At 35.2% G+C, this 26,396-nt stretch overlaps 1 protein-coding gene across 1 annotated transcript in view; it reads right to left on the bottom strand.

Annotated features, from left to right (window-relative positions):
- Fgf14 (fibroblast growth factor 14) overlaps window positions 1–26,396 on the bottom strand; it is a 638,567-nt gene that overhangs the window by 247,241 nt on the left and 364,930 nt on the right. The gene's annotated exons all lie outside the window — the stretch shown is intronic.

Here is a 26,396-nt window from a genome sequence, read left to right as displayed (position 1 = left end):
GAAACACTAAGGAACAAGATAGAGGAATTATACTCAAACAATATTTCCAAAGTTTCCTTTCTGTGAAATGAGCATCAACGTTTTCTCATCTGTGTCATGAATGCTTGAGATTGTTGGTTTTCAAACTAGTTCAATTTCAAGACTCCACACATCATTGGTATGCAATTAGTATGATTTCCAAATAATGAGTTTTTAACAAGAATTCCATATAGAGATCCCATTGATAAATTATGTGACCATGTCCTCCCAGCAATAGGGTGCATCATAATTATTTATTTATCATTATTGTTGTTAAGAATATTAATAACTCAGACTATTCTAACTTTTTCCAATTCTCACTTAAATTTGTTAGTGCTTGAGGGAGAATACATGCTAAATTTCTTTGAATCACTTATTATTTGACAATTGTTAACATATTGAATCTACTGTTTATATCATAGAGTTTTCTAATTACATTAATAAAATTACTCCATTTTGTCTGGTAATGTGTGTTTCACAACTATGGTAAATGTAATTAGATTCCGTTAACATTTGTTAGGTCCAATATTAAATATGGGAAGATATTTCATGCATTTTTCATTTATCTTTACAATAATCATGCAAATTATGGGTTACAATCCTTGGTAGAAAGAAAATGTAAGGCGGGGTGATACCTTGCCCACAGTGTAACAACAGTCTGAAGAGTAGAGTCGGGACAGTCTTCAATATCCTCACTATGAATTCATCATTTGCTTATTTCCCTACTGTATGATTTTCAGATGTTCCTATTTGTTGTGCATTAAGATAAACTCTGAAAAAAGGGCTTCTTTAGACTCTCCTTTAATTGTAGATCTTTCTTTAACCCATGACTCTCACTGTCCTCATGATTCTTCCCCTTTCCTCTTTTGTTAATTTATTTCCTCTTCTTTCGGCATCATCAGAAAGACACACATACACAAAAAATCCAAGTAAAGCCTGTTTTGTCCCAGATTATTAGTCTGTTACATAGGAATAATAAATCCAAAATTCTCATTAAATATTTCCCCTAACGTGTCAAGAAACATTCGTGTTTTTCAGAACAGACAGGAGTAACACAGCCTTACAAAATATCATCCAGAGACGGATAGCCAAATAGAAGTTCACTAGAGAAGATAAAATTTCTTACTGTACCATGTAGAAGAATTGTCTAAAAGGTATTTGCCTTTATTTCTACTTCAATATTTGTGATTTTATAAAACTGACCCTTTAAAATATTATTATTTTGAAGACTATAAGACTTTTCATTATAAGACTTTTCATTATAAAGATAATGAAAAGGTATTTTTATTATTTTAATAAGTAATAAAGCCTCTATAGAGCACCCATGCCTGAGTATAGAGGTGGGTGTAGACCCTCTCAGCTGCTGAATCTGAAGTAGAGACTAAACAGCAAGGCTTCCCAGCTCTCTCAAAGGCTGTTTGCCTCATCAAGCAGTCCCCTGAGTCACTGTTGTCAGAAGGAAAAACACCTCTGTATGATGCTATCCAGTCTTGGTAAATGATGCAAAACGACACCCCAGAAAACCTAGCACTAAAATCTCACCTACACTATTCCTAAACCATTTCTGATAAGTGAATTATAATAAATTTAAAAAATTATCACATAAAATTTTGCAGCTAAACCATTTTGTAACCACCCGTTAATATTTGGCCAGAGTTGCTTGAGTAGCAATTTCATGAGTCAAAAATGTTCTCTGTCACTTTGAGGAGTTAGTCATCATTTCAGGCCCCCCTTTTCTACCTTCACCTGTCAGGTTTCAGCAGATTGCAAATCATCGTTTCTTCGTATTCATCTGTGCACAAAGTTTTATTTCGCTTGATTTTTTTCTGTGTTTTTAAAAATTCATTCCACCTCCTGTACACACTTGTCAACTCTCTCTCAACTCAAATGAACATGAGCGTCAATCCAACCTAGCCAGAGATCTGGGCACTGTTCTGATCCAACAGAGATGGATGTGGCAGCAAAGTGACAGTGACTCCTGTACCCCACCTAGGTGATGTCACATTCACTCCCAGGCCCCCTCTCTTCCAAAGGCCCTGTCTCTTCTTCATTGTCCAGGATGCTATGAAACATTTTTTGATCAGTTGATAGATTTCCAAATTTTTACCAACCTATTGATATATATCTTAGCTCAAAACATCCATCACCCTTTGTCTATATCTCAACCAGAAAATTATTATTACGTTGAATAAGTAACTAGAGATTGTTCTAATACTTTATGCAGCCTAAAGTACTTACATTGCAAAGTTATTTACTGTGGATTTGACAACAAACAGGTCCTCTTCTAATGTTTTGAAGAAGCAGATGAATGCAAGGTTGGATTAGGTTTCACTATTCAATGTTTAGTATTGAAAACATTTCCATAAAATTGAATGTGTCATCTAATCATTAGGGAAGCAGATGACCTAATCTTTTTGCACCATAGGAAAACCTGACTGGGTCTGAACTTGATTTGATTTGGCCAGTAAAATTAGTCAGTCTGTAAATATTTATTGGGCATCAACGATGTATGAGGCACTGGGGAGTAGCTGGCAGTAGAAAAAAAAATGAATTATAATTTATATCTGCAAGAAACTGAAAAAATGAATACGAAACAGGCTAGTGGTTTATATACTTCTTAGCTGTAGGCCACTTTCTTCCATAAAATGTTATGGCAGAGTCTAACATATAAAACATAAGTAACTCAGTTGTGTTTTTATGGTCTCTGAGGAAACTCTGCAAAGCTTAGAATTCATGGTGTGTGTGTATGTGAATAGGCAGGGGTGTGTTTGCCCATGTGTAGACCACAGACAAAACATTTGAGGTAAGCAGACATCAACTTCTAACAGCTATTGAAGTTCACAGGCTGAAGGAAATCAGTACTGGGCATAGTGACAGATTCTCAGCTAATATGTCTAGTCTGTAGGAGAGTGTTTCAGCAAGAGGAATAAACTAGCTAATTTGGCCTCTATTGACTAATCACCCTCTATTCTTCAAATTAAATCTGAAATGAAGAGTACTTTTGCCAGAATAAAAAAATAAAAGAATCGTACTTGCTGTGGCTCAGTGTTCTTAGTTCCTTCATTTGAACAAAACCTGTTCAGAGGACTCTGAATTGGGACAGAGGTAATGGGTCACTCCATGTTGGAGGCTGTAGGTAGATCTAGCAATCTAGAATTGATAATCTTAAAGTTCATTTCAGCCTGATCACTTTCATTTTAGATGCCTGAAAATTACAACAATACTCCAATGTTATTTTCCACATGAGACTCACTTTAAGGAATGGCCTTGAATGGGTAGGCAATTGCCCAGAAACCATTCTATACTGCAATTAAGTTTAACTTCTAAAATGCTAGTCTAGGTGGCTTCAATTATTCTCACAGTCAGTGGGCCCACAGCCTTCATGACTGTGACTATGTTTTATGACCTGCTTTCTCAGCCATGGATAAGCTGGGTTTTTTGTGAAACTACAATGGAGTTCAATTTTTGAAGCAAGGAAATAAGCTCATGAAGTCACGATAATTATTGTTCAAAGAGATTTATTCTCTGCTTTCTTTCAATGAAATATGTCTGTATTTAAATTTATATGTGTTGTAACAGTGGACAGTGTTTCACATGTACATTGCACGAGACCTTCAAGTTCAAGACACTTGAGAGGAGGGGTGAGATATGAATGTCCAACACATGGCAGAAGCCATGTGGACAGTTCATTTCAGAATAATATTTTCTATGGTAAATGCAACTATATGGCCTTTATTGCTACAGAATCAAGACCGTTTGCTCCAACATAACAGGAAAGACGTATTTGGACTAAGGCAAAATTGCGTGAATAGCTATTCATCACCAAAGTTAACTTTTATTCGTTAACTGAATTTTTACACACAAATAAGCCTCACTTTGACACTTAAGTCAAAGATAGTTGCTGCCTCCCACTATTCAGACAATGTGGAAGGGTAAGAACCAAGTTCTATATTTTCTTTTTCATTCAAATATTTGGCAAATAGGTTCATTGGTGAAGACCCAGAGGGAAATGTAAGGAAGAATAAAGTTATCTGTGATAAAATTGTAACTTCATCATCTCCTAACATGTCATTTTTCCTCTACAGTCCTGAAACTTCCTGAGGGAACAAGTTAATTCCACCAGCTTCTAAGACATAAGAGAAATGCTACATGAAAAATCTCTACCAAGATAGAGCAAAAGGCTTATTGGTTCACAAATTCATGTGGTAAATTGCATTGTTAATATGAGTATTGAAACACACAGACACACACACACATTCAGCATTTCATATTATTGTGCAAATCCTTTCTTATTTCAGGTAGTTATGTTATGGTAGTGGATATTCCTTAAAGCAAGCAGAGGAAAGTCTGAATTCACCCAATAGTTATATTAAGAATTAATCATTCCAGTTGGTGGAGTTTATTAAGAGCCTGGACATTTATTATTGATTCCACTCCTCATCTGCAAGACTCAAAGGAGGGATTCACCTTAGTTCTGAGCCTGAGTTTTCAACAAAATACAAATGACAGTGAAGCCCAACCTGTATATCTGCAGAGTTGATAGGCAAAAATGTAATATCCACCAGCTATTAAAATGGCAAAACATAATACAGAGTAACTTTTATAAGTATTGTTTGATTTGCAAAAGAAGCCACTGTTTGGTGGTGTTTAAATGAGAAGATCCCTGGGAACTTCATATATTATTCAATTTACCAAAAAAAAAGAAAAATGTTTTTATTGCCAAGTTTCAAGACTATAAAGCAACAGCCTGCTGAGTTGCTCTCAGAATAAGTATTTTATTATCATTCTCTCTCCCTTCCCCTCCCTTCCCCCCTCCTTCCCTCCCTCTTCTTCTCCCTCTCTCTTCTCCTCCCATGGTTTTCATTATTCTATTTCAGATGTAGAAAATTTAAATTCTACTACAATGACATATTTAATTGTGAGACTAAGACCATAGCTAAACGTAATAAAAATATTTAAGATCATTAAGATAATATGTAGAAATATACTCAAGAATTGCTTTGTGAATGGAAATGGTTCCAGGTACACCAATTTTCACTTGCATGTGACAAGTACAATGCTAGATAGAACATAAAAGAAAGAGCTCTTGGCCCATGTCCCTTGAGTGCTGTACCTCTCTTGTCTTAATTTCAAAACTTAGGTATGTTTTTTACATAAAATACAGAAGTAAGTGAATTTATTAAGATTTCTCTTTTGAGGCAAAGAAAGCAGAGGTGAGAATAGAAGAAAATAAGGAAGAGAAACCACATATATTAGCCAAAGACAGGAGGAGAAGAAAACCTTAGGAGAAATTAAAACAGGGCTCACAGAGTTTTAAATAGTCAATAAACTATGTACCAAGACAAACTGCCTGCCACTCAAAGTGTCTCCAACCAGCAGTAATGTATCATTCAATGACTGGTTAGAAACATAGAAGCTCAGTTTCATCTGATCTACTAGGTCAGAATCTACATCTTAACAAGACCTCCAAGTAGCTCATCTGCATGTCAGTCTTTGAACAGCTATAAATTAGAACCATCCCTTTCAGTTTATTCAGATTTAGAGCTCAACCTTTCCCTGTATCCCATTGTCTCATAACCAGATAGCCATTCTCCATTTACACAGACCTACTATGTGTTTATATGCCCAAAACATGAGACTCAACTCCACAGAGAATTGTACCATATAACTGGTCCCTTAACAGTTACCATACATGACTACATGTGCTAAGTGACATGTAATGAAAATGCAAATAAATCCAAAATCACAAATTAAAATATGGCTAATAAGACCATGCCTATGGCCTTATTAATATCCCAAAACAATTCTTACCTGAACATCTATATTTGGGAAAATACTGTTTTTCCATATGGCTTTCATGGAATTTGAGAATTTCTCCAAATTCAGAGTTTCCTGAAATCATGTTTTATGTCGGCAGTATTGACAATTTATAAAATAAGGCCTTACCATTCCTTCAGAAGCAATGCTGTTCATGAACTTAAAGGAAAAAGGTTAACCAAAAGTGACCTGTGATTGGCAGCTCCCAGTGTTGGCAGGGAACTTGAAGATGTAAAATAGTTTTATCAGAACCCTTGTTTCCTTTCTTTCTGATACACTTCTGAGTCCCAGACCATCATATACCTGCTGTACTCCAAGTGTGCCTCTGAATGTTCAGTGTGGTTTGAACCCCGTATTTGTTGTCTGAATTATTGCAAGAGATGCCTGGTCTTTATCTTTGCCCTACTTTCCTTGCTGCACCTCAAGGAAAAATGAAGTCAGAATGCTTCTTAACTCACAAGTCTTCCATAGTTCTCATTACTTACAGAGTACTATTATAAGTCTTGATGAAGGAAGGAAAAAACAAAATATTCCTGTCTTTTATTTATTTTTTTATTTATCCATTTTTGGTGGTACTGGGGTTTGAACTTGGGAATTAATTCTTGGTAGGCACATACTCTACCACTTGAACCACTCCCCAAGCCCTTTATTTTGTGTTTGGTATTTTCAAAAGAGGGTCTCACAAACTATTTGCCCTCTCTGGCTCTAAACAGCTATCCTCTTGATCTCTGCCTGCTGAGTATCTAGGAGTAGATGCATGAACTACTGATGTGCTGAATATTACTGTCCTAAAGAAGCTAGCCTGGCACTCAGATATCCTCTTGTGCATAAACAACTTCACAGAACATATACCTCAGGTGAAAGTTACACTAGACTATTATGAAAAGAGACAAAGAAAGGGCACTTCATAGTTTTTCCTAATCAATGACAAAATCAAGGCCACCGTGCTACCAGAAAAAAAAAAAAAAAACCAAATACCCTCTCTTGACCGAAATTGGCAAGTGTGAGTACCTTATAGAGGTACTCACTTCTCCTTCCCCATTCCCCTCCGTGGAGTCACTCAGTCATAGACCTCTCTCACCTTCTGATAGCACCATCTCTAGATCACATTCCCCATTGTTTAGACCCTTCCTCAAGTGAAGCTCAAAGCCCTTAACTAGCTCCTTCTAGTACCATTTTATTGAGATCCTCCACAGTTCCCTATGCTGTATGTTCTCCCTTATTGCACCCTATAGGAATGAGACTTGTGGTGGTCATTGTCTGAGGGGCATTGGCAATTTCAGTGTGATGCTGAATATCTTTCTGGACCTGGTGTTGGGGTTTTGAGTGCCATATCCAACCCATTGGATGACTTGTACTTCTTTCAATGTGCTCTGTATTTTCACAGCTCTGTATGTGCTGAGCTATTAATTCAACTTTCCTGCAACTCCTGACTATTAGAATACAGTTTATCATTAAACTCGTTAAGTTCTATAAGGAAGTTTCTCTGATTTCTGCAATTAAGACCTATCACTTTCTCCTTGATGCTTTGTTTATACTTCATTTTCAACATTTAATCTAGAGTAGTTTAAATGTTGCACTGCAGTTACTTATGTACTTTTTTCCCTCTTCACTAGCTCTGGAAACTCCTTGAGAATTTAGTCATGTCACCTCTATCTCCCTTTTCCCTGGTGACTGACCAGCTCTCAGTCTCATGTATGATAAAAATTTAATCAGTATTTGCTGAATTGAATTTGGAGCTGAAGTTTCAAATTGCTGTATTAGTATTAAAATTCTGAGAGGTAAATTTAAGTTCATTTATTAACCTTAGCTAAACTAGTTATGTCTTTTAATCTTTGTTACAGCAAAGAAGTTAAGGTTTACTGGACTTAAAAGGTCAAATTATCAAGTATATTTATTAACTGACACAATTCAAGTTTCTCTTGCCTCAACTCAAAGGTGTTTCTTTTAAATTCAACATGTATTTAAACTGATTATTTGGTAAGCATGTAGATTGACTTTGAGAATTTTCTTTAAATCAATGTTTAATTTTTTCCATCTTTAATCAGATTACAATTTTTATCTGAAAACATGAAATAACCTAATTTGTGGGCCAGTATTCCACAAAATACCTAAGTTGTGATGGAAATCAAAGGCACTCAATAGTAAATTAAAAAAAACTTACTGAAAAAGGGATATAGAGAAATTTATCAAAGATCAATTTGGGAAACAACAAAGATCATTGTTCTTAAAATAACAAAATAAATTATAAAGACTTCTAATATAATTTTCAAATAGCTCCAGTTAAATTACCCATATTTTGAATATAAGATTTCTGATGACCTCGTGATCACAGTTGTATATAACATGTGCTTTCCTTCTTGATGCCCTGTTGGGGAAATACGGAAGCCAGGCTTCTGGATTTGAATTAGGCTCTGCTCCCTGACACCTGTGTAATCACTGTCAAGTCACTTAATCTCATTGTGCCTCACCTCCCTCTTCCGAGCAGTACTCACTGTGTTATTTTCTATGAAGATTAGGTTAATATGCAGAAACTACTTGACATAGCAACTTGTTCATAGAAATGGAAGATAAGCATTAACTGTTATTACAACAATCTTCCTTCTAACTCTTCCATCACTTCTCTCCTAACTTCAGATATTATCATGTTTCTTGTGTTTAAAGCCATTCAAAGTGTCCTGGTTACTGGCAGGACCTTGTGCAATGGCATTCTCATGTTGACTCTCAGTGTGGACACTCCATTGTGAATGACCCTTGCTCCAACCGACCTAGATCATATGACAATTGCTTCATACTGCTGTGTCATTGCAACTGTGATTTCTCTATGACAGGAATGTCAATTCCACATTTTATGTATCTAGGTACTTCCTTGCCCTTTCATTCCTTCTTTGCTTAAATTTCTGTGTTCTTGCTAAGTGCAGCAGGGTGATCTGTTTCCTTCTTTCTCTACTGTCTTCATTTTTCCAAGTTGTCCCTCTAATTTTAACATTTCTGGGTCTCTTTTTCACACTTTTTCTACCCCAGATCATAAACTAATGATTTTCTAACTTTTCCTCCTCTGCCTAAAGTTCCTTCTATTCTAAGATACACTCAAAACCAAAACTATGTAGTAGCTCTCCATTTTCCTGCACCAAAATGCCTGAACATCTGGCCATGCCTTTCAAGGAACCAATGATAGGGATGAGTTGTTTCTCTGTCACCCTCCTGTGTAAATAAAGTTGTTCTTGGCCATGCATGCTGGCTTAGGTAGCACCACCAAACTCATTCTGTGCAAATAATGAATGTAATAATGATTTGCTTCATTGTAATACAACAAAAATTTAATTACCACCTACTGTACTCCATGTACTGTGACAATCACTCAAATGCAGAGAAATTTCAATTGTAAAAAAACCTGAGACATATATATATATGGAATTTTTATATTTGCAAGAGTGCAACAAATTTCATTTTAAAGTAGGATAGTATAATATATAGGTAAAAAACAATTGATATACTTTGTTTAAGAAGAGACAAAATACAAAACAATAATAAGTTGTAATAACGAAAACTTCATCTATACCATAGCTTAATACACATGATTTATTTTTAAATCAAGGGAATTTATCATGAAACATGACCATCTTAGAACTACAATCATTCACCAGCAAAATAATAAGAGTAAAAGTTAGATATCTGGCTTATAGGCTTATAAACAGCATCCGATAATTAGGAAATAAGTTTTAATTTTGGTTAATTTATTAAAATATTAAATTATAGATTTCCTCTCTTGGGATGAAATGTACTGTCCCAATGGCTTTTTAGCTTTAGAAATATTTTATTTTTATATGGGTATTTAAAGGCTTGAATCTCTTATTTGACTAAATCCTTATTATTTCTACTAATAAATGTGTGTCCCACAACTGAATATGAAATGCAAACATATTTCTAGGAATGATGTTTAACAGAAAGTTGCTATACAGATTTCCGATCTGATCTATGAAAGTGGGAACTAAGACTATCAACCCATGAAAAACAACTGGGGGCTTCCATCCTGTCTTACAGCAGCATCTGCCACCTGTTCTCAGAGCAGAAAACAAAATAGAAAAGAATCGGAGCCCAGTGTCATCCTTGTGACGATAACACACAACACAAAGACATATGGTGATGTAAGTTATCCTGTGATGTCTCGTCTCTGTTCCCAGGAGAGTTGGAATGCATCTTAAAATTCAACTTTCCAGGGCTGAATCAGAGTGGTATCCAAGGGTGGGGGATTCTAGTGCATAAGAATGTCTAAAGTCATTTTTAGCTGTTCTCAGATAATCCATGAAAACACAAAGTTTGAGAACTACTGCCTTATATTTACTTGACAGGCTCCATAGTATTTTCCTGGTGACTATGAGAAAGTTAAAAATTTAATCTAAATAAGTACGGATATCAGTTTCTGCAGTAGGGAAAAAGCATGTTATTTCAAGGTCATGTGGTAAGAACATTTACATGGTATGGGAGAACCTCTAATTCCTTATGAATAATGTGCAAAAATTGCAAGAAAAACAATAGAAACACTAGACATCATCAGTAAACAAATCTGCTCTTCAAGTGTCTTTTCGTAGCCTCTTCTAAGTCAAAGTTACTTTTATACAGACCATAAATATTGAGATTTTTATGCCTCTGTGCCTTACCATCTCTATGATACTGAACAGTCTTTGTGGATAGGGACCATGTCTTTGTTCCTGATGACTTTGCATCTCATATGACTCTTCCACAATACTTATCACATGCCATCAACACATTAAAAGCCCAATAAATTCTGGCTGCCTTATCAGATAGAGGAAAATATGATACATGAATATTGTTGGGACAAAATGGGTGATGGCTTGGACACACTGGTGTCAGGAGATAACATTTCCTTTATTTTGAGTTGGAAGCTCACCTATAACTTGAATGAAAAGAGTCACTGGGCCAATGATCATATTTTGAATTTGCAGCTCTTTTTCAACATTTAAAAGAATTGTCTGCATTTTACTAGCTAAGATTGATGACTTGGAGGAAAAGCTATAATTAATTACATTCTACAACCAATCTCTGTTACTCACATGGGGAAAGTGCAACAATAAGTGATAAACATTGTCTCAGAAATGAAGATAGATTAATGCAAATGAATAAAGGGGAAATTGTGATGTCATGGCTATATCTAATTTATTAGGCTGTCATCATAAACCTGACAAGAGTCTGAAAATCATTTACTTGATTTCCTTACAACTTAACCAACAGTAATAAAATATTATAACTGTTGGTACACAAAACCCTTTTTCTCATAACAATTACCAGACATGTTTTTTACAAGAAAATGTTCAGGAAGATTTTGCAGCTTGAGACATCTAGTATTGTATGTTTAAGAATTAACCAACAACAGAAGAGTCGGGGCACACCAATACTAAACTATATTTTCTCTCACAGTCCCTTTATTCCTCTTTCATTTGTTCTTTTTATCAACAGACTGTTTTGATCTAGACATTGTTTGAGTTGAACTTATCTGGGAGCTCAGGAATAGGGAGGATACTCTTGGGTCAGGATTTCTTTCTTTTCTTCTTTTTTTTTGCAGTGCTGGGACACTAATTTCTGTAGGTAGATTTTTTGTAACCAGGTTTTTTTTTTTTTTTTATAGTTGTGCTGGTTAGGGGTACATTGTGGCATTTACAAACGTTTGTACAATAGATCAAATATATCATAGTTGAATTCACCCCCTCCATCATTCTCCTTTATTTCCCCTTCCCCCCATTTCTGGAATAGTTTCAGCAGGTATCATTTTTCTATTTGTATACATGTGTATACAGTTTTTTGGGAAGGGTTGTTTGTTTTATGTTATACTCATATTTCTTTCCATCCATAATTTCAATTTAGGATTTCTTTTGTCTGCACAGAAGGACAGAAGGAAAGGACACACCTGGAGCTTGAAGTTAGCACAGACCTCACCAGTTGAAAGATGAGGAGACTGAAGATGGAAGAGAAAGTGGGAAAAGTCTGGACAATGGACCCATGTCTTAGAAAGAGTCATGAATCTTCTTTTGTGTAGGGAAGAACTACCCAAATCTTCATGGCTACCTTTACCAATACTTAGCTCATCATAGCACTTAGAAAGTTCTGGCATGTCAACAAATAGCTAATCAATTGCATCTGGTCCTGGGTTGTGGATAACCTAGTATTTCTGAGTATTCTCACTTGAATAGTCACAAGTGAATCCAAAACACCACAGCTTTTGAAGGTCCCTAGTGCCTTCTAAACATTCACTTTCACTTCAGTGAAGGAATACGGGTAAAAGGAGTAGTTCCCATGCAATAGGATAATGGTTCTATCTCCTCATTTCTTACATCACTATATACACTTCATCCATGTAAGCATTTTTATGACTATTTTTCATCCCCAATTAAACATTGGCACACATTTATCTGTTTTAAATTTTGGTTTATGCTATCTTTTATGTGAAAATTTGATGCCTGGAGTAAAAAAGGAACGCTAAATAGGCATAAGAAAATAAAAGGAATCTTTACTTGCTTAAAAATGAGTTATGATGACTGGAAGAGGAAGTGGGGACTGAGCAGAAGTTTGTTCTGTTGTTCTAGCGCTTACAGCACATCACATCCTGACAAAGATCACCATCAGGTGTGTTCTTTTGTTTTCATTATCCATTCACGTAACAGACATTCATTGCTCATGGGTCAGGGTATTTTGGATCCCTTTTCTTTTGCCCTTGTTGTCATTTGTCCCATAATAATCTCTTAACCTGTCTTGATCTTCTAGTATATTCGAAATAAATTACAGTTATTTGGCAGCATTTTCCACTTCTCTCCATTGGCTATTAAACCTGAGGGAACACATTTGGGCCTCACAGTTCAGTAATGAGGGAACTGAGGCTCACAGAGGCTACATACTGTCAATTCTTAGTGGAGACAATGCATGGTGCTTCTAGACCTTGAACTCAAATCTTTGAACTCAGATTCTCTTTAGAACACTAGAGAATATTTATTCAATTCATTTTGTTCCTAGTATATGATTAGGAGTAGTTGCCTTCTGTACACATTTTATTTTTCTGATATTAAGGATCAAACCCAGGGCCTTTCACAGGCTAACCATGTACTCTACCACTGAACTACACCCTGAACCCCATAGCAATATATTTTGTTCTTGTGCAAAAAACATTTCGAGATTATCTTAACATTTGCTCTGTCTAGAGGATCCCTTGAGTGACATTTTAGATTAATCGAATACGTGCTCCTAGGATCCTAGATGAGAAAATAACTTTGATTTTATAGTGCTCTTTGGTGATGTCTCCAGTTACCTAATGGGGCCTACAGAAATTCTCTATGCAAAATTAAGTTTTAATTCAGTTCAGTGTCTTTAAAGTTACACAGCATTTTTGGCTCAGAGAAAAATGTTTTGTCAGGAAAATTATATCACAAAATGTACTTCATTTTTATTTTATTTCTGTGGTTTAAAATTCTTGAGAAATTGTTGAACCAGCTGGCTTGGTACATAATAGGAACTGAATAATACACAGGAATTTTTTAAAAGTTAGCCTCTTCCTACGGAGGTGATAGTCATGGAAATGTTCTAATACTCTGAAATAAAATATATCCATTCTTTCAAAGGAAAACTTTAGACCACTAACAAAGATAAATATTTTATGAAATAATGAGTTGGCTTGGAGATATCCTTCTCTGCCACATAATTATTTCACTTTCCCTTTAAAGCTTGGTAAAAAAGTCCCCATTTGGTGGTGATTGTTCAGTTCATTTGCTAGTTATGGGTTTTAGTTCCTTCCCTAGATATTCCTTTAAAGGTCTGAATTTTTATTTTTGCTTATTAGAATAAAGTATTTCATTCAGTGTCATTCACTACAATCATTGAATACTATAGTACTGACAATGCTAAAGTTTAATATATAATATGTAGCTTGTTAATCCATTTGGGGTTTTGTAGCATCTATGACATAGTCAAAAGAGATAGGTCTATACCCAGACATAGGGAATACAGAAATAAACAAGCTAGTTGTCAAGTTGTCAAAGTTGTATACTTATATTAAACTGAAATGCCACATCAAGGTATTTTAATCTAAATTACCCTGTGCAATATACAGCCACTGTGTGGATCAGGGACTTCACATTGCACAATGCCAGGGTCTGCCATTCCATCATATTCTGTAGGCATGGTCCCTGTTGGAATAATATTCTCCAGACCTTGTACAGCCATTCACAATGGTGCTAGGCACAAATTCTTCCTGACTGACTCATTAAAGAGCAATCCCCTCAGCAGTGGAAAAAAAAAGAAAAACTTATGAACAGCATGCAGTATCCCTCCAATATTTCTTTGGATAATTCACAAGTCCAAGATCACAGTAATAAATTCCTGTTGAATGAGTGGATGTGTGCAGGCCCAGGCTAGAAATAAGAACTTTTTAATTGAGTAGGATGAGTAAAGAAGCCAAACTTCTTGAGCTAAAAGCTGAAAAATAAGAAATATATGTGTGTGAGAAATAAGCTTAAATACAGGGGTAGGAGGTTAGGCTGAAAAGCAGAGAGGAAAATAATAAGCAAAGAAGATGAGAAAAGACAAAATAATGAGGGAGGCGTTTATTGATGTGTTCCTGGCTTCTTGCCCACCCTTTCTGGGCGATCACTTTCTGCAATTACTGAAGCCTTAGCTGGCTCAGCTCAAAATCCTCAACTGCAGAATCAAGGCCAATTTCCAGAAAATAATAATGAGTATCTCAATTTCCAGAAAATATAGTGAGGAAATCATGATGCACACTGACCCCATCTTGTTCCAGCTATATTCCAGACTTTTCTTGCCTTCTTTCTTCTGCCTCAACTGTGCTGAAATCAGTCCTGGCCTGCTGTCTACCCTGCCCCTTCTCTCAGCCATGAGCCCTGCTGACCTATTCCCTCCATCCCATGTGCCTTCAACCCCACCTTTGCCTGGTAAACCCTTCACACCTGAAACCACACTGTGGATGCAATCTCCTCCAAAAAGTGCTGCCCATTACTTTCCTTCAGAAACAACTCTTGGCTCCTCTATTCTCACTTTATTGAAAGCCTCCATTAGTGTGATCTCCACTTTCTGCCCTCATTATTTAACCGTAGTCCAGCACTCTCTATTACATGCTGTAGCTTCTTGAAGACAGAATATGTTCTCACCACATGGCTTTAGTCTCCACGGGATTGTGCACAGATGAGTCCCATAAGGGCTACATTATAAGTGGGTGTATTGATGGTGTTCAAAGTCCCTGTCATGTGCCAGGCATTTTGATAAGTCTTTCACACTAAGGCATAGGTCTTCCTGGCTTCTTTTCACACCAAAGGTGCATTAGAGAGGTAATTTAGTAGAATAAAAAAAAAAAAAAACTAAAAATACTGGTGTTGAAACTAAAATCCTAACACAGGTTTTCTAAAGCCAGTGGTCCCTCCATTAATGTGTCCTATTTTGTGATAGGACAAACAAAAGCCAGCTAGATGAAGTAGAAGCCTGATAATATTATCCTAAAACATGCTCATGTCAACAGCCCTGCTCAGCCACATGTGAGCCTGAAGACCTGATAAATACAGCATCTGGAACCCTGAGCACCTGCCTGTCTAAAGTCCAGGGTGATAATTAGTGCTCAGAACAATGAACCTTTCATCCATTAAATATAGAAGACAGAAAAATGGACAGTACATAATTAGGTTTTTGATTGCATTAATTTGCTGACCTGGTTGTTGAAGTGTCAAAGAATGGAAGCTAATTGACCAGTTCAAAATGAGAATGATCCATTTATTCCCAAACTTTCTTCATTTATAGCACTTTTAGTATCTCAATAGCTTTTGCACTATATTTAGGCCAAAAGGAATACATAGCAATTACATTAATTAAATAATTATGCCCTAGCAATTTAATAAGCATTGATGTCATAAAAATTTAGTAGCCAATTGACAAAAATAATACAGTAATATTTTATCTCATTCATGACCACAGATACAAATAGGATATGACTTGTATTGGGTACTGCACAATTCTTGAGTCTTGGAGTCAGACTGGACACCATGCCTCCCTCAGCTCCTATTTCTCATTGTTTTTTTATGTAGTACTCAGTTTTTACTGCAGTGCTTGCAAAAAGAAATGCAGGTTTTCATAGTTAAGACATCTTTGAAATGAAGATAGCATGACCTCATATAAAAGCTACAAGCAACCCTAGATAGAGTTACACAATGAACTTGCTCTTTATACAGCTTACATGCTTACTAAATCATAAGGTCAACTAAACATTAGCTAACTGGAAACTTCAATAATGTTGATAAAACAACCCAGTTTCTGATATGAAAAGATTACAATATCATCTTCCCAACAGAAAACACTAGTAAATTCAAGTTTTCATTTGAAAGAAAAATCAGCCAAGCCAGCTTTTATTATAATAATTTCATTTTTCTAGGGCTCCACAATTAACCCTCCATATATACATCTTGCAAAAAACAAAGGGAAATTTAAAGAGGCTAATGAAAGTTGGGGTGTTTTTTGATCCTTTTAAACCATTCTGTTTAGTGCAAACTTCTACCTGTAACAGGCAAACCTCTCCTTTTAATGGAGTTGCATTTTCCACGTAGAATTTCCTTGCTGTTTTTGTCTTGCTAATGAAGTTTTCCACTTACCCATAATCTGTAAAGAATGGGGTTATCTGATGTGGCATTTCCTTGACATTTCTATCCTACTATAATGATACTCTTTTAATTGTCTCTGTCTCATCTACATAGTAAAGCTGACATCTCATCCTACCTTCTGGTTTTATAACTGCATGGAGCTAGAAGTGCCACTAAACAACACCCAGTAAACGCTGTTATAAAAGACATGTTTGCCATTGCTTTTTAAAGGCCAAGGCAAATGATAAAAAATGTGGTCATTTGCATATGTTGTTAAAAAAATAAAGGGCTGGCTTTCAAATTAAATGCCAAATGGGTTTTTTTAAGCATTAAAATAGGGTAAGTATAAAACCAAACAAGAATGCATCTCATATTACTGTGCTGCTAATATCATCTGAATTCATTACACACTCATGAAAAACAATAATTCTACCAAATGCCAGATGTACTTTCTGAGCATCTCTGTTAAAACACATAAATTAGCTCTTGTCAGGCACCAAGGGGTACTGTGGTACAAGAATTACAACAGTACTTCTAGAGGATGAGCTAGCCCTTTTTTGAGAACAGTAGTTTATTCCCCAGCTCTGTAAAGGCCAGTTCTCACTCTTTATCATGACACACCTAACAGTGACAGAGATTTTCCTGGAAAATAGAAGAAACAACCTGTTACTTCATGGACTGATAAATATACAATGAAGTCTAATTTAATAAATAAAATTACAAAAAATGAGGTAGATTCTTCTAATATTTTAAGTTGTCAAAGTCACCTTTACTCTATGGATATATATTTCATTTGACTTACATGGATATAGGGGTTGGTTTTATAATATTATTCATTAGAGTAACTACAGCAGCACATGATTTTGGTTGGGTTTCTACTACAAAGCATTTGATAAGGAAATGATGAATGATGTCTGTATGTAGACTTTGATTCATCAAAAAATTATAGGACGTTTAAGAAATGGCTACTTCTCTAAAATTTTCTTTTTGGGCCCCAATATCTTCCAATATATTTTCTGCAATAATCAAGGGATCTTCTTATATGACCTCTCTCCTGAAAAAGTGTCAGCAAGCCTCAGTGAGAGGTAGGCATTAAAGTAAAATTCCTAATGTTGCATCTACGTTGCTCAGAAATGAACAGAACTCCGAAGGAAGGACCTAAAGACAATGACAGTTTTTGGAACCAACTGATTTAATTCATTGTCTGAATGTTTGCATTCCCTGCCAAAAAATTGTATATTGATACTTAAGTTACCATGTGATGGTATTAAGAAGTAGGGTCATGGAGAGATATTTAAGTCATGAAGCCAGAGAGCTCATCAATGAGAGTCATGCCTATGTAGAAGGGGCTCCACAGACTGCCTTGTCCCTTCCACTGTGTGAGAGCACAATAAAGAAGGTACCTTCTATGAACCAAGAAATGGGCCCTCCCGGGGTGCTGAATTTGCCAGAACCCCAATCTTGGATTTCCTAGTCTCCAGAATGAAGTAAATAAATCTCTGCTATTCATAAACTATCCCTAATCTGTGATATTTTGCTATAGCAAACCAAGTGGACTATGATAACATGAGACAGAGAAGGAAGGAGCTGGGGCCTGACCAACACTATAGTGAAGCAAGCAAGCACTGTCAAGAAAGAGCAGAAGATGAAAAACACGATAGAAAATTGCCATAATGAAAAAGATTAACTCAAAATTGTGTTAAGGTGGGAGAAAGAATCATTGATTCTCAAGCATAGTTCTATTGTGGTCTTTGGGAAGCCATTGAAGATTAGAAAGCCTCCTCAAAAAACTAACAAGCCACACTCCTTAGACTCTTGGCCAAACAGGGGACAAACTAGCTACTCATTGGCCAAATAGCCAAAAGGATATGGTAAAGACATTAAGCCAAGTTAGCAATTCAGCCTTTATAATACTCACCTGCAGTTCTATAGACTTGCTACCAAGATCATTTCTACTTCCTCTTCAGGATATCTTAGGAAAAACAGAAAAGGATGATTGGAAAGGAAATAGTATATTATAGGGTAATGAATACCCTGTCAGTGTCCAGTGCATTCACTGTTAATGGTCAGGGAAACCACTGATTCCTCTAATTTCCCCAATCAATAGAGTGACCCTAAAATTTGGCATTCAAAAAATATCCTTTAGAAATGTGTTGCTAGCCATAGCTATGGTGGAAGAGCAGTTTCAAAGAGACCAGACTAATTCTTCTGGTTCAACAGATTGAGAAAATTTTGCTCCATCCATGTTATTGAACATATCAAATACATATTTCTAATTAACAGGTGTTTTTAAAATGATCTCTTTCCATTTCATACATCTAATTTAGATCTAAAGGTATTTAATTATTTTAAAAATTAAATTCATTCTCTAAGTATTAAGTTTTAGCAGTATGAAATGTTTAAAAATGTGCCACAGTATAAGATAGAATCATAAAAGAGAATTAGAGTGTATACACCTTGGCACCCTGCAGAGTGATAAATTAAAAGTTAACATCTTTTATATGCATGTCTAACTTGCATAATATTCTTTAAAAATATATCACAACAATTCATAGACTATCTAAAAGTGCAAATTTGCATTTTAAACATGTTTTGGAGCTATTCATGCTGGGATCTCAGAAAAAAAAATCTAAGAACCTGTGTTATAGAGAAACAAAGCCCTATACTCATTTTTTTGAAGTATCTTATTTTGCCCTCTCCTCAAGAACAGAAAGACAAACTAGACAAATTAAAAACTTATTTATTGTCTGATCAAACTATCGTGGAAAAATATGTAGGAGTCTCTAATGCATTTGAGTTATTTTAACCAAGTTAAGTTTTCAGCAAACATATGGGAAAACTGGAAAGAATATCTTCTTGTGCAAAACCATGGTATAGTTAGCCCTCAGTGTCCATGGGAAATTGATGCCAAGAGTGCCAGAAGACATCAAAAATCTATGGATGCTCAAATCTCATATGAAATGGCATGGTACTATCATAACCTATGACACCCTCTCATATATTTAAAATCATCTCCAGATTAGTTTTAACACCTAATACCAGATAAATCTATAAATAGGTCATATATCGTTTTGTTTAGTGAAGTTTGTATGTGTTTAATACAGGTGCACTTCATCAGGGGCTGATTAAATTCACAGGTGCAGAACCCACAGATATGGAGGGGTAACTGTGCTTCAGAGACATGACACACTAGACTCAGTGAAATGCAGCAGTGCTCCTCTACACATAAACTTACTACTCAAAAGTCCTCATGAATACAAACAACACAGATGCCCCAAACAACATATCTATTGAATAATGTCAATAGTCAGTAAGAGGGGTTGTTTCTGTATTGTTTCTTTAGAGTGATAATAACTTGGTTTTCAGATCTAACTTGTTGGGATGTAAATTTGTGTGTAGCTACTTATTACCTAGAATCATTTGTAATCCTATATTTCTCCAAGCCAGTACCATGTCATTCAGTATTCTTGAAAACAGAATTAACATATACCACAGAGTTAATTTTATATCTTTATTTCAGGATTGTAAGAGCTTCCACTAAATATTGAACTGTCTTTGTGACATATTCCATCCTTTAACCATTAAAATATTTCTAATTCTATACCTTGATATTTAAGCTTTTGGGCAATTTGCAAACACCAGTTACAAGCAAATTTTAAATATTTAAAATGTAATCCCTGTTAGAAGTACAATAATGTAGTAAGTAATGAATATAATAAGCAGTGAATAATCTTTATTATTAGCCCCAAAGCTACCCACTAAGATAGCAAGACTGAGTCAAATGTATTTTCTGGGGGAAGTTCTCCTTGTTTTCTTGGGGATAGTTGCCCCATGTTTTGGAATATTTTATCTCTATGATCCAAAGATATTGTCCTTATATTGTCCCAGGAGAGCCCTGAGGCCACACTAATAGAATGCATGCTTCAAAAGATTCATCCCAGAGCCACCCTAAGTCATTACTGGGCACACATCAACTACCCAAAAAGTCAAACAAGGATGTTGGCTTGGGTAAGGATCAGGCTCTGCCAGTATCTAGCTGCCTCTCATCCATGTGAAACTGCTTCACCAGCTGGGATTCCAGTAAGAGGAGAGCTTAAAGGCTGGCGGCCACACAGGTGTTAGCATTTCTTAATGATCTGGGCTTACTGCTTGGTCACAGGTGCCCATCTACACTTTGGAGTCAGAGAGATCTCAATTCAAAGTCCAGATTTGCCATTTATTCTTATGAATTTGCACACATCAGTAAGCTTCTCATTTGGCCCGCTCATCCACCCACATAACAGAGGTAATATCATGCTGTGGGGACTAAACAAACCAATATACGCCAAGTAACGACTACGTAATAGGTGCTCAAACACCTGATTGTCCTCTAGATTGATTCCATAAGTGCCTGCAAATAAGGCTCAAGTTTGGCACTGTGATTGTATTCAGTTTTGTGTCTTTTCTGTATTGCATCTCTTGTTACCTTGAATATTAAAAATATAAGTAAACCAAGGTTTTAAAAACTTTCTTTTTAAAAAGCTACCTTGTATATGTCCAATAAGATGGGGAACTCCATGGAATTACTCTTCTCTCAAATTTGTTTAGATATGAATGAATCAAATATATTACCAGAACTTATTTCCAACTGCATTTCAAAGGATACTAAAGAAAGAATTTACTCTGTTCTATGTTACAGCATTGTTATTTAACTAAAGCTAAATAATATGGGTTTTAAATCCATCAAAATCATTAACACCTACAACATTTGATGCTCCCACAGGTAGAGGCCATTTTAGAGGCCTCTCTGTATTCTCCAAAGATAAACACTCGAACTGAAAACAAACCATGGCAACTAAATTGAATTGAAGACACATGTTGGCAAAATTTTAAGAAAAGTAATATTCTTGGAGATGGGCTTGAGTTATAAAAATATTAGTTATATCCATGTAGGCAGCATGTATACAGAATCATGGTAGATTCTGTATAATCTATAGCAAAGAAACAAAAATGTGCTTAAAAATCTAAAATTATGTAAGTTTCATTTAGGCTATGGTTTAAGGTCTGTGATTTTGCAGGATTAGGAAAGATAAACACCTAAAAGGTAAAAACAACTGCATTAATAAGCCATATTAGTAGTGCAATGATATCAAAATTATCTCCAAAATTTGCATTACAAGGCAGTTTTTATTCCTATAGAGGCAGATTATAGGTTTCTTTATAACCTTCTAAAATGGCTTTAGCCCTAGATAGATGCTTAAGGTATAGAGGGAGTCCTCAATCTACTACTAGCGTTTTCTAAATTAGTTTAAATGAATAAGTTGATTAAAGTCCAATATCTTCATGTGATTTCTATTTAGAAAAAGAACGACATGTATATTTTATTTTCACAGAACTCATTATGTTATCATGTTAAATAACTTAAAAATCAAAAATAAATGAACACATTCAATAAAATATACTACAGACCATGTGTTAAAATGATTGCATTCCTAAAATGCAGAAAAATCTCATTATTTCAGTGTCTTGCTGTGTTTCACTGAATCATCAGCATTAATCATAGATGACATATTCCAAATGCATTAGTGCTGTCCTTCATGGTACGAGAACATTTACCAGAGTAATAGCTTTTACTTTGTTGAAAAAAGTCTGTGGCTCAGATGAAGAAACATGAAAAATATGTGGCTTTCATCTTTATCTCTGGTCCTTTTTGCAGCACCAAAAAGGACCAAATGACATCCTGTAAAATGCTAGGCACAGGTTTTTTTTTTTTTTTTCAATAGTCATTACTATTCAGTTGACAATAAAAATTACTCAAAATATAAGCTGAGTAAGCATAGGGACTTTAATGCAGTTTAAATATTTCAAAGTAAAATAAAATGATAAACAATTTCTCATTTTCTCCAAAGTTTTGTCAAAACAGCTACTTAATAGGCTCTGCTGTTTTCACTCTTCCTACCAAATTTGTTTGGTGCAGAAGACACCCAGCTGCTACCTAAGCTTAGGTTTTACATCCTGATTCATAACGACTGATTTATGTATACTCAGAAAACAGATGAAGCAGAGACAAATGCAATTCCAAGAGTAGGAAATTAACTTTGCCTAGAGAAAAATACCTAATTCGATACTTAAAACTTCTTGTTTTTTTAAAAGTTAAGTTGACAATCATTCAGGTCTATTAACAGAATAACTAGCTATTGTTATCTGGGCAAAGTAGGATCATTCTAGATATTGCTCATATTTCTGTAGCTTTCATGAGCACTTTCCCTTAAAAGCAAGTAGTGAATAAGCTTAACAGTGTATGTCTTCTTTGCCTCCTTTTCTGGAAAAAAAAAATGTTTTCTGATTTCCTACTGGTCCATTCTAGTTCTTGACAACATGTACCGAAGAGCTTTCAAATGATAATAATTCATTTTTTTTCTCCTTACTGAATCTGTAGCACTCCAACACAAGAATTATTAATATCTTTTCACGATAAAGTGTTTGGTTCAATGTTCACAGAAACCCCCCACAAAAAAGAATGTTCTGGCTCAAATAAAGAAGGAAAACAATGACTCAAATAGGTCTTTTTGTTATGTCTTCATTGCTGGATTTCTAAGAATGTTTAAGAAAAGCATGGAAATTATTTTTATAAAGGCAAACCTAGCTCACAGTTCAGAAGCAAGTAACATCTTTGAGATACTCTCAGAAAACACATTAACTATCCATCTGTATTTTGAGAAATGTTTATTGAATGTCTAACAGATGTGTTAAACCTCTAAAACTAAACTCTCAACATTCTTCCCCCAAAAGTCATCTATTTTTTTAATATCTCTCATTTCTCTAAGTGCCAATATCGGCTTTTCAGATTCTCAGGTCGCCAAGTTTAGAGACACCTTTGTCTTTGTGTGTCTCTTTCTGTCCCTTGCCTATAGCACACACACACACACACACACTCCAATCCTTCATGAAATTCTGTTTACTCTGCCTTCATAATTTATCTAGGACTTAATCCCTTCTCACTACTTCAACTGCTGCCAGCCTACTCCAAGACCGTACCATCTCTGGCTTAGATTATATAATTCCTTAAATATTGCACTTAATTCTACTCTTCTCTTCTACAATCTAACTTCAACATAGTACCTTCTTCCTTCTAAAATATAATTTCAAGTATATCATCCTTCTATTAAAAATAGAAGGATGGGTGATAACACCCATCCCAACCAGGGTAAAAACCCACGTTCTCACCATGACACCAACGTGCTGGGTATCTCCCAACAGTCTTCTGCTCCTAGCACTGAGCTCCCTGCCCTTCCTCAAATACACCAAGTTGCTCATGCTTGCAGTATCTGCCTCTGTCTGGCTTGCTCCCTCTCAAGATATCTGCCCCTCTTACTTCTTCACTTTTTTTTTGTTTCTGCCCAAATGTCCCATTGGCAGAGAAACCATTCCTCACTATCATAACTTAAAAGTTTTAGTTTATCTCTCTTCTTATCTTCCCTGATTTAATTATTCATAGCAAGAGTTAGCATGCAATTTTACAAATTTATGTTTTCATTAGTTAATTTTTGTATCCTTCTACTAGTATATTGGTCAATGAGACAATGATTTCATCTGCTTTTGTTTTACACATTTATCCTCAGAACCTAGAGCAGTGCCTGGAATGTGAGTGTTCAGTAAAATTCACTGAATTAACCAATTTGGACACGATATTTAAATCTTTCTATGTGTTTAAGGCAAATTCACAGTATACGTTAGCTGATTCATTGTCAAACTGATCCTCTCCCTCTGCCAGAGCGTGCAATCACAAGGACAGGGGTATATTTTTTCATGTTCATGGATATATCACCAAGCCTGGAACTCATGAACTGATTAACATTTGTTAAATGTTGAATGCATAGCTCTATTTTTTTTCATTCCTACTTCAGAACCATAAATGAAACATATGGAAAAAATATTTCTTGCTTAATAAGCCATAAGTAAATCTCTTAAAGATACTAAATTTTATAGAAAAATGAAATTTAGATTTAGGAAGGTGTCAAGTTTCTGAGTTATTAAGCAAAGACAGATAACTTAGAGTATTAGTTAGCTGCAGCAAAAATGGAAGCAAGTGGTGATCAAAATCAGTGGAAATTAGTCTTAGTGAGAGAAAGACAATAAAAGAGTGAGAGAGAAAGAAAAATAAAAATAGAGAAAAGAAGAAAGGGTAGCTAATATCATGGACAGGGCTAAATGAAGAACCATTTCACCATACATTCAATGCAACACAATTAAATGTTTTTTACCCATAGAGAGCAACTTGTGCCTGAATTCTTTAAACTCTGAGATAAAATATCACTGCTTTCAAGGACCTGGATATATTACATTGGATCTGATTCCCAAGTATCAGACAAACTCCTGAATTTTCATTTGGTTGATTGAGAAAAGCTCTTTAGATAACTCTTGCCAGTCTTACTCAGTCTTTTAATCACAGTAATTTAGAAATGATCTTCTAATAATCACTTATTTCACCTAAGATATGCTTTTTTCAAAAGAACTATAAATGACTGAACAATATAGCTTTAAATAATCAGGTAATTCATTGTCCTCTCTGTTAGGGATATACGGTTATTTGTAAACTTCATTATTTGAAATGTATAGAAAGTTGTTATTTTAGTTTGTAATCACTGAAAGTTTCAATTCTCAAATAAAATTGTCAAGTGTAATCTTGTATCTTCCATATTCATACCCTACATAGAAAATAATTACACGAGTTCTCATTTTTCTGAAAGATTACAGAAAGTTACATTGATTTTTAAAGAAGAATTATATACATTTAGTTTGCTATATCATGTTACATTATGTTCTACTAAACAAATTCTGGAATATTCTTAGTCAATTTCACAGGAACTATTTCTTTAATTCATTAGACAGAGATAATTAACAGGTCCATAAAATCCCATAACTATTCCTTTAAAAGCTTTCATAGATTATGTCACATAAGCATGCATTCTTATACGTAAATATATAGTTCATTTGAAGTTTAAAAATACATCAATTAGATTCATAGATTTATTAATTTAATTAATAAATGTCTTAGTGTTAAGCTGTAGGGCAAACAGGCAAACAAACCTTATGATTTCTCCCAAAATAACAGATAGAGAGCTTTAACTGGGTTCTCTGGTACAGCACAGTTAATTAAATATCGCATAGCACCCTTTGTTTTTATCCTTTTGGACATCATCCTGAAGTTATTTTACCAAGAACTTCTAGTTATAATTTTTTGCCAAGTTCTTTCCATTACTCATTCCAAACACAAGCTCAATTTATTGTAAGATTAATACATTACCCCTAAGAGAGCTGTGTCTTACAGTTTCTTCCAAACACATTTGTCAATTTTTTGGGAATAACTTTCCAAAATCATATGTATTCTGGTGCTCATAAAATATGTGTCAAAACTCAGCACATAAACAGGAAGCATTCAAATCCAATCTTTGTCCACATTTCACAAAAGGGGCCTCAATCAGAGTATGGATGGAAAAGCCTGGACCTGGTAACTACCACTTTCTACTTCCCAAATGCAGCAGATAAAGTTCATGGATTACAAACCTCTTTTAGACTCACAGTTCTTCACAGAGAGAGCTTCTACAGGCAGTCACTACAGATTGATTGCACTGATCCCCATCAAGTTGAAATCTACTTGCTATCCTTGAACTAGAAGCTTGATTCAGGGCTTAGTGGCATAGGCCTGTGTGCTTAAGAAAGTGAGTGTGTGATTTTTAACCATTTGAAATAATTTAGGATGAATAGCTATCAAAACTTTAATGTGTTTAATTTTTATTTGAATTAAATTTTCTATGTCCTACTCTGTACTAAAAACTCAGTTTACCAACCACTTGAAGTTTGTTTGACTTTGAGTGGCAATTGACCTTAATCATCTTTGTCACTTCATTTGTGTGGGACTCTGGGGTGAGTTGT

This window comes from Castor canadensis, chromosome 10 (genome assembly GCF_047511655.1).
Source record: "Castor canadensis chromosome 10, mCasCan1.hap1v2, whole genome shotgun sequence".
Classification (NCBI taxonomy): domain Eukaryota; kingdom Metazoa; phylum Chordata; class Mammalia; order Rodentia; family Castoridae; genus Castor; species Castor canadensis.
The sequence above is the reverse complement of the archived record's forward strand: the minus strand, read 5'-3'. Positions and strand labels throughout refer to the sequence as shown.